Source organism: Tachypleus tridentatus, chromosome 7, assembly GCF_004210375.1.
Source record: "Tachypleus tridentatus isolate NWPU-2018 chromosome 7, ASM421037v1, whole genome shotgun sequence".
NCBI classification, from domain to species: Eukaryota; Metazoa; Arthropoda; class Merostomata; order Xiphosura; family Limulidae; genus Tachypleus; species Tachypleus tridentatus.
This window is the reverse complement of record NC_134831.1, coordinates 116,930,003-116,946,264: the sequence shown is the minus strand read 5'-3', so window position 1 is coordinate 116,946,264 and position 16,262 is coordinate 116,930,003. Positions and strand designations below refer to the sequence as shown.

At 36.7% G+C, this 16,262-nt stretch overlaps 1 protein-coding gene across 5 annotated transcripts in view; it reads left to right on the top strand.

Moving 5' to 3' along the window:
* The window catches only part of LOC143256458 (uncharacterized), an 88,530-nt gene that overhangs the window by 24,482 nt on the left and 47,786 nt on the right, over positions 1-16,262 (top strand). The gene's annotated exons all lie outside the window — the stretch shown is intronic.

Below are 16,262 nucleotides of genomic sequence, written 5' to 3'. Positions count from 1 at the left end.
TAGCCGTCCCTAATTTAGCAGTGCAAGACTAGAGGGGGGGCAGCTAGGCATCACCAACCACCACCAACTCTTGGGCTACTCTTTTACCAACGAACAGTGGGATTGGCCATAACTTTATAACGCCCCCACGGCTAAAAGGACGAGCATGTTTGGTGTGACGGGGATTCGAACCCGCGACACTCGATTAGGAGTCGAGTGTCTTAACCACTTAATCATGCTGGGGTCCTTTATGCTGGTGAACCCATTCGCCGTTGGCTTCGTTTCTGTATAACACGAGCGACATGTGGTATAAGTGGTCCTAAATATTGATCTGATAATAAGCAAAGTTTACCTTGACCTAATCCCTAACTTGACCTTGGCACAGTATCTAGTTCTGGCTATGAATACCTTTGAAACAAATATTACTTATTGCTGTCTATCACAGATATGAATTTTTAACCCACCGACTGGTGGAAACATGACACGAGACTTGTTATCAAGCTATACATATGCTTCGTCATTTATTACTATGTTCTGCCATTCTCTCAGGTAAGGAACCTTAGGTCTTTCTTTTTTGGAAATGTGTGAGCAACTTGTCATTTTTCTAATCGGAGATAATTTTTGATTGTGTATAAGCGTGAATGCCTGTCTCTCTGTGGGCCTGTTCTTTATGCAGGTCACATCTTCAAAGACAAGTTCCAAATTCAGGGTACAGACACAACTTTGTTTAGGAAGTAACATAGGGCATGGTTTCAGAGGCGGCAATTTGAGGCCAAAGTGACCAATATAGCAATTTTCGGTCGGTTGGTTTCATGTTGAAAAGCCGGATTTTTTGGTAAATTGTAATGAATAGGGATATTATTTGCGTTTCTTCTGTGTGTGAGGACTTTCCCTAATCATTCCATTCATGATCAGTCCTGTGTTAAAATGGATTAAAAACTTTGTGAAGCTTTCATTTACGCTCTTTCTTCTACACATACATGCCTACTCTTTAACTCTCCTTAACTGAAAAACGCGCACATTTACTTAATAGCCTTGCTTTGCTTGCGTGTACTCGCAAGGATCAGCTATAAGACGACTTGACAAAAGTGTTTATTAGCAAATTTGAATTTAATTCGTGTTGTCGAGAATATGATAAATCAGTTTTCTAAATGGAACGGTAATAAAGACAGAATCCGCCGCAAACGACGCTTGACCATACAGAATAAACAAGGACATCAAAAAGTAGGGAATTTTATTTTGGACACTTGAAATGTCATGTAAAGCACATTTTAAGAAACAGAAGCAATGTTCCTGGCTTTGCTTTGATTACAATAGCTCTGAGTTTTATTTTTCGCACATAATTATTGATTTTTTAATCAAAATATTTAATTAGGGAACCCAGCATGGCCAGGTGGGTTAATGCGTTCAACTCGTAATCTGAAGGTTGCGGGTTCGAATCCTCGTCGTACCAAACCTGCTCGCCCTTTCAGTCATGGGGGCGTTATAAGGTTATGATCAATCCTACTATTCGTTGGTAAAAGAGTAGCCCAAGAGTTGGCGGTGGGTGATGATGACTAGCTGTCTTTCCTCTAGTTATACACTGCTAAATTAGGGACGGCTAGCGCAGATAGCCCTCGTGTAGCTTTGCGCGAAATTCTAAAAGACAAACAAACATTTAATGAGGTAAAACAATCATTTTGATTTTTTTTCAAAAAACAATTGATATGCTTAATCACAACATTTCATGATATTTAAAGCTCTTAAAGTGAATTCAGAGTGGACTGACGTTTCAGAGTGGACTGACGTTTCGGCTTCTGTACCGAAGTTTTTTCAGCAAAAAACAACATTGCTGTCATAAAACACGAACACTGTTATGGAAATTTAGGACAGTTTGTACCATAAATGTGTACAAAAATTGAGTAGACGGCACAGATGTAAACGGTGACACAAGGCATCTAGGCCTGCACGTTTCGTTAACCCAACACGGTATGATTTCAGGCTCTGTATATTTTTTGGCTCTTTTTTGTATGAAGATGCTTGATGATGTAATTTTTCCCCCACAAAGTTTAACTTGAAACATAATGTACGTTACGGTCAGGATCGTGATGCTCACTGTCGTGTTGTCCCTTCTTGAGCATACTCAGCATAAGTTAAGCCTAATGCTGAATTATATTCACTTTTTCTTCGAGTAAGTTTTTCGAGGGAACCTTGTAATTTGTGTTCCATTGAGGTCTTCAGCGTGGGTTGCTTGTTGTTTAAATAGTTTTTTTTTTCTCTGTCGTATGTTTTGTGGGGCTCATACTGTTAACATCTGAAGGCTCTTTGGTTTAATGTTTGAACGGTTGTTGAACTGGCCGCAGCAGCTGAAAATTGCATGGTTTAGTTGGCACTTACATTTTTACAATCAGTAACTGAATGGCACTTTTAAGGTACAAAAACCGGACCCTGTTTCTGCAATGAGGTAGGTATGATATTACTTCTTTGTTTGGTTTTGTTATCCCTCATTTTTATTTCAAAAAACAACAAAACAAACTATGATTTGTGTGGCTTTAATTTGTTTTTCGTCAGAATTATCTTATCTTATTGGATAGTTTTCTAGCCAATGTCAAAATAAGTTATATATGAGCTGGATCACCGATGACATTTTTCGGCCAGGTTGATTAATTAAATCGTGACTGTGAATAGGATATTACATCATATGAAATCTGTGTAGCAACAACCAGGAAGCTTTAGAGATCTTTGATACAGTTTATTTATTTAATGCAAACTAGTCCTGAACTGACGGGTTGAGTTCTACAAATAAGGACTTCTAGTTTTCTAAGTGGTTGTTGAACGCCAAAATAATTGGAACCCAGTATAAGCAGTATTTCGGGTTAGGTTTGGATGGATTAGCGTAGACTTAAGTGGTCGTTTTGTGCTTTTGTTTCACAAAATATAAACGCGTATTTGATGTAAAGTTTAACTCACTGGCTTGAAGTTTACTGTTTTTAATCAATGGCGGACTAAGTAACGAATTTCAGCTGTTTGGGAACTTTTATACTGTGGTGGAAAATGGTAATTCTAAGATTAACCCAGTTAGATTAAGGAATATTTTCTCCAAGTATTACACTTTACAGAATGTGATTGTAAAAAGACATCTCTCAAAACATTCTCAGCAGTATATCTTACAATTTATTTTAAAAAGTTTAAGTACCGTGGATAACAATTTCTTATTTTAACGCCGTTAATTATTTTATAGAAAACTTTTTAACCGAGTTAGGTTTTCGACTCGAAATCCGGAGGTCGAGGGTTCGAATCCCCATCACGCCAAACATGTTCGCCCTTTCAGCCGTGGGAGCTCTATGAAGTGACGGTCAATTCCACTATTCGTTGGTAAAAGAGTAGCCCAAGGGTTGGTGGTGGGTGGTGATGACTAGGTTCCTTCCCTCTGGTTTAACACTGTTAAATTAGGGACGGTTAGCGGCGCAGATACCTTTCGTATAACTTTGCGCGAAATTTAAAACAAACACATTTCTAACCGTAAACAAAACAACATAAAAACCACTTTAAAATAAACTGTACTATTACTGTATTAGTGTTAAGCAAATATGAGAAATGTTTATTCTTTGTAACCTGAGGTACCGATCCATTGAACATCTTATGCCAGTTTACCAATGGTTCGTTCGTGTTGGAAAATCAACATATTCACCGTTTCGCTCTACTAGGTATTTGAACTGTAAAACTAGTTCCTAGCATTAGACTTACACCGTTTTAATAAACAATACGTTCAGAAACTAAGGTACCGTATATCTTTACGTTATAATTGATCTATCACATGATAAATACGGAGAGTTGTATATTGAAATAAGATTTGAAAATTCTATGAAGTGAATAATAGTTTAGTGTGTTTGATTACAGACTGTCCAAATCATTGTCTGATTACGAAATGAATTATATATTTAAATAAGTTTAATAAAAACAATCGTGCTCAATATGGACAGAGCGTGGCCTAGTGATAAGCATGCCAAGCTGTGTATTGGAGGGTCCGAGGTTCGATACGTCATGCTGCAGAACTCTCCACGTTTAGATGGAGATTCGTTATGAATGTGGTGGTCAACCTCATGTTTCCTTTCTCGATGGATTTTACTGCTGGTTAGCAGGCTATTTTCCCGAGCTCAGTGTTAGGGATGACCTAAGGTCCTCCGTTCGACTTGACCATTAAACCAATACTAACATAAGGTTCAATTTATTAGAAGAGACCTGACTTTCCCATTCTTCTCTATTTGCCCTATTACACTGAAGTTTGTGTACCTTGAATTTTGTCAATTAAAATATTCTATTAATAGTGTTTCGAAAGGAAATTCGTTGTGTTATTTGTCAAGATAACGACAAACGTGACTGAATAGGTTTTGTCCAGCTGGCCCATTGTATTCTATTAATAGTGTTTGGAAAGGAAATTCGTTGTGTTATTTGTCAAGATAACGACAAACGTGACTGAATAGGTTTTGTCCAGCTGGCCCATTGTATTCTATTAATAGTGTTTGGAAAGGAAATTCGTTGTGTTATTTGTCAAGATAACGACAAACGTGACTGAATAGGTTTTGTCCAGCTGGCCCATTGTCTGATCATTATATTTACTTACAAATTCTCCATAACTTCATCTGCTAGACATAAATAATCCTAGGATTTTGTCATGTTTATGAAACTAAACTTTTTTTTTCCTCTAACTTGAGGGCGAACAAATTATTGGGAGAAATGGTTATTATATAATTACTACAATAAACTGGAAATTAACCTCACGTGCTAAGAATAATGTTGTAACTTGTACATCACAAATCATGTGCAGTCCGAGGACCATGCTGATGAACAGCATTCAAATTACAACATGTCATTAAACTAAACGAACTAGAAAAACAAAACAAATGGAGACTGGAATGATTTATAATATAAAAAAAAAATCTGTGGCTGATATCAGATATTTTTATGTCGGTAGGTAGTGATGGATTCCAGGAAGTTCTGGGTTCTAGTATCCAGATCTTATCTCCTTATTGGATCTGTAGTTTGCTGTCTAGTTTTACATCTGTTTGGATTACATTCGACAGTTGGAATGTTTTCGGTGCTTTGGGATGCTATGGCCGCAGACATTTGTTACCGTTTGTACATATATTCGTATAATTTTTCTTTGTTACAGCTTTGCTGGCGCAGTCGTGTATTTGTCAGAGCGTACATTCTTAATAAACGTATTTTTACTATCTCTCATACACAAATATAATTCCACTATTCGTTGGTAAAAGAGTAGCCCAAGAGTTGGTGGTGATGAATAGCTGCTTTCCCTCTAGTCTTACACTGCAAAATTAGGGACGGCTGACGCAGTCCTCGTGTAGCTTTGCGCGAAATTCAGAAACGAAAACAAGAATGATCCCCAACAAGATCACGTTGACTTTTATATAAAGCAATGCAGCCAATACCAGTTTCCCCCAAACGTCCCATTATTCTATTTCTGTGGGGCCCCATTTGGAAAATGTTAAATCTAAACGTAGGTACCTTTATGAACAATTCTTTACAAATCCATGCCATTTGTTTATCCAAGTTCGTGGATCCAGTCCATGGAATTTATCACCCAATCTGATCTTCAGTTTTAACATTTGAAAAACCTGAATTTAAAGAAAATATTTTTCTAAACTGATTACCCTTTTACCAGTAACTGAATTTAGGTAAAATATTCCAAAATAACCACTGACCTCCCAACTATTGAACCTTCTTGTGGCTTTTTTGGAAAAAAAATCCTTGGTTATATGTTCTATCTGTGTGTGTGTGGGGGTGTCAGCAGCTTCATGCAAAATTTAAAACTTTCTTCCAAACATTGTAGGGAGGGTAAAGATATTTTCATTTTGTTTCTTTTCGATTGAGAATTGTTACAAGTGATGGGGTTAGAAATAATAGTATAGGCTGTGTACGTAGGAAAGTTGTTTGACGTAAGACTCGAACACGTTCATACTTAACTTAATTATAACCATATATGTGTGCAAAATCAATGTTTGTAGTTTTCTGATTTGTTTTTGTTCTATCTTTATGGCAGCTTATGCTCGCGTGTGATCAGAAGTTTGAAGCAAGCGGGTTTTATATTGGTCAGCCTGTCTGCATACTAAACACGCCGATTCAAGTTTCTTGTATACAAGTACATCTTGCATAGTTGACATATATACGTATCCCCATGTCTTCAGTCACAGCACTGCTTTACCGACAACATTCATCTCGACGCTAATATTACTAGCTGATGACTCATTGAGAAACACTGTCTAACCTTAGATAATAAGAAGGGAAGAATGCAAACCTCTGCCTCACGATACCTCCACGCACGTGAATCCAGTATGAAGTGATAATTGTAATGAAGATAGTCAGAATACACGTGCTAAAATGGCGGGGCTTAAGGAACTTTGAATTAATACTACTATATTTCCAAACCTAATATGTATTTTTTTTTCGGGGTTGGGTCAAAACTGTTGACAAAAAACGTTTATTGATGCATGGTCTACCAGTGATTTTATGAGTTCAGTTGCATATTTGTCTATGCCTTTTCGTAATGTCTTCACATTTCAAGAATTAGAATACACTTTTCGACTGATTTATAATTACTATGTGATGTATTGGGTGCTTTTAGTACACTGTTTTTCCTGAGATTATGTATCTGTATGTGTATGTATTGCATCAATCATTGTGTATGCGTGTACGTGCTAATGTTTCTTCCATGACTGTGTACCTGCTAGTGTTGTATCTTCCATGACTGTGTACCTGCTAGTGTTGTATCTTTCACGACTGTGTACCTGCTAGTGTTGTATCTTTCACGACTGTGTACCTGCTAGTGTTGTATCTTCCATGACTGTGTACCTGCTAGTGTTGTATCTTTCACGACTGTGTACCTGCTAGTGTTGTATCTTTCACGACTGTGTACCTGCTAGTGTTGTATCTTTCACGGATGATTGGATTTAACAAATGTTTTTCGACATGAATGATATATCTAGTCATCATTCATGTAAATATATAAGAAAGTGACTTATTTGGAAACTGGTCGCACAGTTATGATGATAGACATAAGTATTATTCAAAGCGAAGTAAGTAAATATTGGAAAACTTATTTGCCCTCGTTTATAAACATTAGGTAGCTGGTGTTTGTACCATAAAAACGAGAATAACGTGGTACGAATTTTTATGAATGTAATCTTGACTGAAATATTCAATTACGTGTTATATAGTGCTCGTATTATTCTATAGGGTGCGCTGTTGCGTATATGTAACGTAGGAAAACCAACTTGGTGATTTTAAAAGCAAAATAAATGTAGAAGTAAGCGTTAATTAGATATCATGTAGATATACATGGTATTGAAAGTGAGCAACATGAAATATAGGATTTTTATAATTTTTGATGGTTAAATTTCACACGGTGCGTTCTTAGTTACACATCATGTAGATCTACCTGGAACTGAAAGTGTCAAAAAACAAAATACGGGTTTCTACAACTTGTGTCAGTTACTTTTCACACGGTACGTTTTTAAGTAACTTAATGACTTAGAATGAGCTACGACAGCGTTTCCAAGAGAGAGGTACGTCGCCAGGGGTGCAAATGATCTGTTTTTTTTTTTTTTTTTTTGGGGAGGTAGCGATTAGGGTAGAATAGTCACTAGTGTAATATGAACAATTAATCGTTTTAATGTTTTTTATAACTGAATGTAAGTAATTATTAGAACACATAGAATATGTTAATGTGTATCCGTGTATCAAATCTTGTAACTTGCTGTTTCAATCAATCAAAAAAAAAAAAAAAGAGGGCGTAAAGACACATTCCTTGGATACCAGTATTGCATTGTAAACAAAAGGAACAATGCAGCTAAGAGTAAATAGATATATCTGTGCTTCTGAACAGCACATGGTCGTGTTTCGTAAAGTTTCTAAACGAACGTAAATGCCTTGTTCAAAACGAATTCGCAGTAAAACACAACAAAAACAAAATCTTCCAGGTTACATGAAACATATTGATTGTCAAAGATTTGTCTGTCACGGCAGTTCCCACGTTACGGGTTGCAGGAGTCAATGAGCTGTTTCGCGTGACAAGATATAGTAAAAACACCAATTTTTGTTATTGTTTAAAACACTGGAGATCAGTAGTCTACTTCTATAGGTACTGAGGTGGGTATATGGTAAATGGAAGTCTTATCGTATGGGTACTGAGATGGGTCTATGGTGATTGGTGGTCTACATTTTATCAGGCTTTTGTTTTATCACCACCTTCCTATTTTGTTTAACACGTCACCCAGTGTTTTCTCTCTTTATCGCCAGACACACCCACTAGACCAAACAAGATAAGTTATTCGCGTTGTGGTGTGCAAAGAATGTTTTCGTTTCATTCATGAATCGTATCATACCAATGTTTCCCAACAGATTTTCGGCGGGAGAAGGGGGGTAGCTGTCTGCGTTGAATCAACATTTTTTGCTTGTCCTCGAGGTGTCTGAAAGTAACATATCACTTTTGTTATGAGCTGAGCCAAGAATTTCTCTGGGGAAGGGGGGGAATCGCGACGACCAGAATATCGTCTTGCAAATCCGGCTGAGAAACACAGTATTAGGTTTTTACGTCTCCAAGTATATAAATGATTAAACGTATATTTTCGTATACTGCGATCAGGCTTATTGTCGTCTACCACTAATGACTCAACAGTAAGTCTCGGGACTTATTGCGCTAAAAATCGGGTTTCGATACCCGCAGTGGTTTCATTTAATTATCTTAACAACATAAGGTGCGGACGTTATAACGTGTTTATTATACCTTATTAATGCTTGTCTCAAGTAATCTAGTTGATGTATTTATACAAGAAATGTTGCACTAAACATTCATTTCTTGTGCTGTTTCTGTTGGGAAACTAAATTGTTTTAAACTGTTAAAATACCTCAATTACGTTATGGTTGAAATTAAAGATATTTAACCAATCAAAAAGTAACCTGTGGTGATGTCACTCTTGTACCCGCTGCATATATCGTTTTCTTATTTAATGTATAGATATTGTTTTAAAGATAATTTCGTTTACGATAATTATATGCATTCATATGTCGTGGAAGAAACGCCGAAACAAAGTTTCGCTTTAGGGAATTCCAGTTTTATCAATACGGAAAAAACGGTTTCGTTTTTGTCTCCGCTGTTTAACCATTTATATTTGTATCATCTGCTGCCAGATTATCAGTATCGGTATGTTACTGTTGTTATGTCTACACCAAACTTCGCTCGCCACGTGCAGTGAACGTGTAAAATATGCACTTATCACGTACCCAGTTGTTCACCCTTACTGTGAGTAACTATGCAGTGCAAGGACCTGGACAAAAAGAAAAAACAAAAAAACAAAAGAAAAAACGCATTACAGGGTTAGATGGATTGATAGACATAGGTGTTTCCTTTGGATGGGCAGTCTAAGATTATCAGTTGTTTTAGATTGGCAGTCTAAGATTATCAGTTGTTTTAGATTGGCAGTCTAAGATTATCAGTTGTTTTAGATTGGCAGTCTAAGATTATCAGCTTTAGATGGGCAGTCTAAGATTATCAGTTGTTTTAGATGGGCAGTCTAAGATTATCGGTTGTTTTAGATGGGCAGTCTAAGATTATCGGTTGTTTTAGATGGGCAGTCTAAGATTATCAGTTGTTTTAGATGGGCAGTCTAAGATTATCAGTTGTTTTAGATGGGCAGTCTAAGATTATCAGTTGTTTTAGATGGGCAGTCTAAGATTATCAGTTGTTTTAGATGGGCAGTCTAAGGTTATCAGTTGTTTTAGATGGGCAGTCTAAGGTTATCAGTTGTTTTAGATGGGCAGTCTAGGGTTATCAGTTGTTTTAGATTGGCAGTCTAAGATTATCAGTTTTGTCACCGTTTGGTAAACATATGAATAAAATATCTTTTTTTCGCATTTTACTCCTGAAATGAAAACCAATCTCGTAGAAAAAAAGAAAATTGAGAGTGTTACGCAAGGTTGAGGTTTGGTCCCGAGAGTGTTTTGTTACACAAGGTTGAGGTTTGGTCCCCGAGTGTTTTGTTACACAAGGTTGAGGTTTGGTCCCGAGAGTGTTTTGTTACACAAGGTTGAGGTTTGGTCCCGAGAGTGTTTTGTTACACAAGGTTGAGGTTTGGTCCCCGAGAGTGTTTTGTTACACAAGGTTGAGGTTTGGTCCCCGATAGTGTTTTGTTACACAAGGTTGAGGTTTGGTCCCCGAGAGTGTTTTGTTACACAAGGTTGAGGTTTGGTCCCCGAGAGTGTTTTGTTACACAAGGTTGAGGTTTGGTCCCCGAGAGTGTTTTGTTACACAAGGTTGAGGTTTGGTCCCGAGAGTGTTTTGTTACACAAGGTTGAGGTTTGGTCCCGAGAGTTTTGTTACACAAGGTTGAGGTTAAATCGGACATGAGCCATCTCGTTTCATGTCACTGTAGGTTGTACCTTAGGTGACCTTATCAGTTGTTTGGCCACCGTTAAATTTCTGTACTAGGAGTACATATGAGCCACCTGTTAACGTGGCATCAATGATTATAAAATTTATATGTATGATTAAAGTCCAATAAAAGAACCTTTGTGTTTATAAAATCTTCGACTGTCAGAATTTTCTTATGTTTCTTATAAGTTGGTATATACCGTAATTTTTGCGAAATATAGGTTAATATACTGCTAAGTCTTTTTCACTATACGTGTAAATCAATGCAAGCTTGCGCTGAAACGTTGTGGTACAGACAGGATGAACTTTGTTTCGTTTATCGTTGTAGTTCAACAACCAAACCTCTTCCTTTTTGAGGCACAAAATTAGGAGCTGCATTTGTCTTCACATCCTTTCTTGATGAAGCTGATAATGCTATGCATTATGGGATAAAATACTAAATCTGAAGTGGCATGTTATTGTAAAAATGCACAAGACATAAGACTCGTGCTGTTTAGTCTGATTAAACTGTATATTGAGTGAGGATTGACAGTTGAAAGTTTCACAATAAAAATAGAAAATACATAAATTTTATAAGGACATGTTCAACTGTGATAATTTTGTATATGAAATGTACAAGGATCATTTTTAAACTCTAATATTTTATAAGATAAATGGAAAATAGTTCGTGTTCCTTTTAATACATTTATCGAGGGGTGACATGTCTGTTTTTTTTTAACCTGCAAAGGACGAAAAGTTGCTCGAGCCAAACACCACAAAAACAATATATTTTGACCTATATGAACCTGAAAATCGCTCACTTCGTTTGACTTCGGTCAGTTGTATTATTTTATAGTATGTGTTTTTAGTACATACAACACTTGCATTATACGGCCGTGAGATAGAAAGTGAAATTACTTTAAGACTCCATTAGTAGGATAAGCAGTAAATCTTATGATTTACAACAATTACCCTCGATAATACAGCAGATAGCCCGATAGAGTACGAAACAAAACCTAAACCCACAATATATTAACGTGTACTTTCCCAGTTCAGTTTGCTGAAACAAAGATTATAAAAATAACTTACCCTCGATAATACAGCAGATAGCCCGATAGAGTACGAAACAAAACCTAAACCCACAATATATTAACGTGTGCTTTCCCAGCTCAGTTTGCTGAAACAAAGATTATAAAAAATTTGTCAGCGAAAACGGCTTGTTGTGCTGTTGGATTATGTCGCTCTAGTTATGAAAACTGCTTGTTGTGCTGTTGGATTATGTCGCTCTAGTTATGAAAACGGCTTGTTGTGCTGTTGGATTATGTCGCTCTGGTTATGAAAACGGCTTGTTGTGCTGTTGGATTATGTCGCTCTGGTTATGAAAACGGCTTGTTGTGCTGTTGGATTATGTCGCTCTGGTTATGAAAACGGCTTGTTGTGCTGTTGGATTATGTCGCTCTGGTTATGAAAACGGCTTGTTGTGCTGTTGGATGATGTCGCTCTGGTTATGAAAACGGCTTGTTGTGCTGTTGGATTATGTCGCTCTGGTTATGAAAACGGCTTGTTGTGCTGTTGGATTATGTCGCTCTAGTTATGAAAAGGTTTTCAACCTCTCAGCTTTAATTCGTAATTCTTATATCAGATATTTTGATGTATTAACAGATATTTTATTAACTGTTTAAGTTATATTTAAATGAAATAATTCTGGTTTGATCAATCGCTTCACATGTGTTTGAAAAGAAACTCAAGTGGTCTATTTCAACATTATGCTGCAGTGTACGGATCAAAACGTTGTAATCGTCAAAACCGGAATTTTCGTACTGTAAAACCGCTGTTATTCTAGGTGTGAATTAGTTAACTGGTAGATTAACTGTCAGATATTATATATATATATATATATATATATTTCTTAATTGTAGTTAATATAATCGCGTGCATGTTTTCCACCGAAATCACATACTGTATCCGTATTCAAATTTGTTATGAAATATATTGCTGTTTTCAATCAGTTTCTTTTTGTGTGCTATTTAAATCATATTATATTATATCGTTACAATTTGCTTGGTTAACATGCTTTCGTTTATGTAGTATTTTGAGGTTAACTTTGAGATTCTTTGTAGTGTTTAGCCACACCCAGTGATTCTAACTTCTGCAATACTCAATTTCTTATTTCTCTTTTATCTGTGAATATTTTAATTGTGTGTTTATGAAGGCTGCGAGTCAAGTGCAAACAAAAGACGTTTGTGCATGTATTTAACTGTGGCGCTTTTCACGTGAACCATTTCTCATTGGACAATCTTAAGTTTCAGAGGGATCTGAGGCGTATAGCTAAATATAAGGTGCTAATAAAACATCACCAAATGGCTTTACTTCCTACAATACCACGAACATTAATTATTTCAGTCATTATGTGAAACATTTAGGTGTGTAACAAAGTGTGGAACAACTGGACATGCAAGTGTTGTGAAGTAATATAATTTTGTTACAGTTAACATCTGCCACACCAACCAGCCCGGCATTTTGATATGGATACAAAAGTCATTCCGGAAAGGTTCTCTTCATTATAAGAAAATGAAAACGTTAGGCACTATTTTCGAGGTCCATGACCTCTGAACCAGACCCATGATCATGAGAACCAACATGAAGAAATTATGTTGTAAACGTAAAGTAAAACAATGCAGCAATGAAAGATGCTTAATGTTCCAGATGTGATGGTTTAAGCGTAGTGATTAAACTAAACCGTAGGTCCAGGTCTGATGAGGTAAGAATTTGTTCGAAGATATCCCAATCGATTTAACATACCAGCTGAATCGGACATTCGTCAATTGATTACTGTGTTGACAGCGAAACAAAATAACAGATACAGTAATATCATTAAGTTCAAAAAGGGAAAAGGAATCATATTTACAGAATAATCAGTTTCAATATTTCGTGAAATTAATGGCACAGTAAAGCCGAAAGACGCACAATTCATCAGAAAATGTTTTCCCTTGCTATTCCCAAATTAAAACTGCCATTTCTTCAATGAAGAGAAAAATACAAAAAGAATGGTATAATATCCGCTGTAGTACCAACATATAATCCGTATAGATACATCATGCCATATTTTCATTTATTGAACTAACCCTAATTTACTGGTTTTCTGACATCTGTTCATCTTAGGCTTAACACTGAAAGATGCTGAGCTGGCTTTTGTGGCAGGTGTTAAGACGTATTAAAAGTGTACATTTCCCGCTTTAAAACAAGGTTCAATTGCAACGTAAGTTAAATATTTTCGCGCATGTTGCAGACGTGCGAACATTTGAAGAAAAGGCTGTTAACAGTCTTCAGGTGTATATGTGTGTGTGTGTGTATATATACATACATTTTATGTATATATAATATAATAAAATATTCCATGTTTAGTTTATTTGTCGATTTACCAATCGCCCAGTACATTTAGTTTTCCTTTTATAAATGTAAGGATAAATATATATTTATTTACGTGGTTTTTACGTTTTATAAAATATTCAGGTCGTTACGTTTACCAGTTTATATTTTGTTATAGCATTCTCTTACACGTATGATATCGGACGTACTACAGATCAAAAATTAATTAATTAAATTAGAAAAAACAACAATCACATTACCGCATCGAAAGGTAATTTTAATGTTATTATTTAAACATTTATGAAACTTTGTAATTTGTTGAGTAATTTTTTTGGATTATCACCACATCTTAAAAAATTAATGCACGAGCTTTTGGCTTAATTACACAAGCCTTTTACAGGTGCGAGACGTTTGATAAACAACAGGATCTAACTTGCATTATCAAAACAAAACAATAGTGATGGTCCAGATAAAGTTCGTAATATAAACATGACGAAGAAAATATGAATAGTTGCTGATCTTCCCTTTGTTGTTTGTAAATTTGAAACAAACATGACCAGGTGGTTAGGACACACTATTTGCAGTCTGAGGGTTACGGGCTCAAATCCTCATCACACCAAACATGCTCGTTCTTTCAGCAGTGGGAGAGTTATAATGTGACTGTCAGTCCCACTATTCGTTGTTAAAAAGTAATCTAAGAGTTGGCTGTAGGTGGTGATGATTAAGCTGCCTTCCCTATAGTGCTAAATTAGGATGACTAGCACAGATAGCCCTCCTGTAGCTTAGTACACATTTCGCTAAATTAGGATGACTATCACAGATAGTCTTCCTGTAGCTTAGTACATATTTCGCTAAATTAGGATGACTACCACAGATAGCCTTCCTGTAGCTTAGTACATATTTCGCTAAATTAGGATGACTAGCACAGATAGAGCTTAGTACACATTTCGCTAAATTAGATGACTAGCACAGATAGTCTCCTGTAGCTTAGTTCACATTTCGCTAAATTAGGATGACTAGCACAGATAGTCTTCCTGTAGCTTAGTTCACATTTCGCTAAATTAGGATGACTAGCACAGATAGTCTTCCTGTAGCTTAGTTCACATTTCGCTTAGGATGACTAGCACAGATAGTCTTCCTGTAGCTTAGTTCACATTTCGCTTAGGATGACTAGCACAGATAGCCCTCCTGTAGCTTAGTACACATTTCGCTAAATTAGGATGACTAGCACAGATAGTCTTCCTGTAGCTTAGTTCACATTTCGCTAAATTAGGATGACTAGCACAGATAGTCTTCCTGTAGCTTAGTTCACATTTCGCTAAATTAGGATGACTAGCACAGATAGTCTTCCTGTAGCTTAGTTCACATTTCGCGAAATTAGGATGACTAGCACAGATAGTCTTCCTGTAGCTTAGTTCACATTTCGCTAAATTAGGATGACTAGCACAGATAGCCCTCATGTAGCTTAGTTCACATTTCGCTAAATTAGGATGACTAGCACAGATAGCCTTCCTGGAGCTAAGAACACATTTCGCTAAATTAGGATGACTATCACAGATAGCCTTCCTGTAGCTTAGTACACATTTCGCTAAATTAGGATGACTAGCACAGATAGTCTTCCTGGAGCTAAGAACACATTTCGCTAAATTAGGATGACTATCACAGATAGCCCTCCTGTAGTTTGGTTCACATTTCGCTAAATTAGGATGACTAGCACAGATAGCCCTCCTGTAGCTTGGTTCACATTTCGCTAAATTAGGATGACTAGCACAGATAGCCTTCCTGTAGCTTAGTACACATTTCGCTAAATTAGGATGACTAGCACAGATAGTCTTCCTGTAGCTAAGTTCACATTTCGCTAAATTAGGATGACTAGCACAGATAGCCCTCCTGTAGCTTGGTTCACATTTCGCTAAATTAGGATGACTAGCACAGATAGCCCTCCTGAAGCTTGGTTCAGATTTCGCTAAATTAGGATGACTAGCACAGATAGCCCTCCTGTAGCTTGGTTCACATTTCGCTAAATTAGGATGACTAGCACAGATAGCCTTCCTGTAGCTTAGTACACATTTCGCTAAATTAGGATGACTAGCACAGATAGCCTTCCTGTAGCTTAGTTCACATTTCGCTAAATTAGGATGACTAGCACAGATAGCCCTTCTGTAGCTTAGTACACATTTCGCTAAATTAGGATGACTAGCACAGATAGCCCTTCTGTAGCTTAGTTCACATTTCGCTAAATTAGGATGACTAGCACAGATAGTCTTCTTGTAGCTAAGTTCACATTTCGCTAAATTAGGATGACTAGCACAGATAGCCTTCCTGTAGCTTAGTACACATTTCGCTAAATTAGGATGACTAGCACAGATAGTCTTCTTGTAGCTAAGTTCACATTTCGCTAAATTAGGATGACTAGCACAGATAGCCTTCCTGTAGCTTGGTACACATTTCGCTAAATTAGGATGACTAGCACAGATAGCCCTTCTGTAGCTTAGTACACATTTCCAAA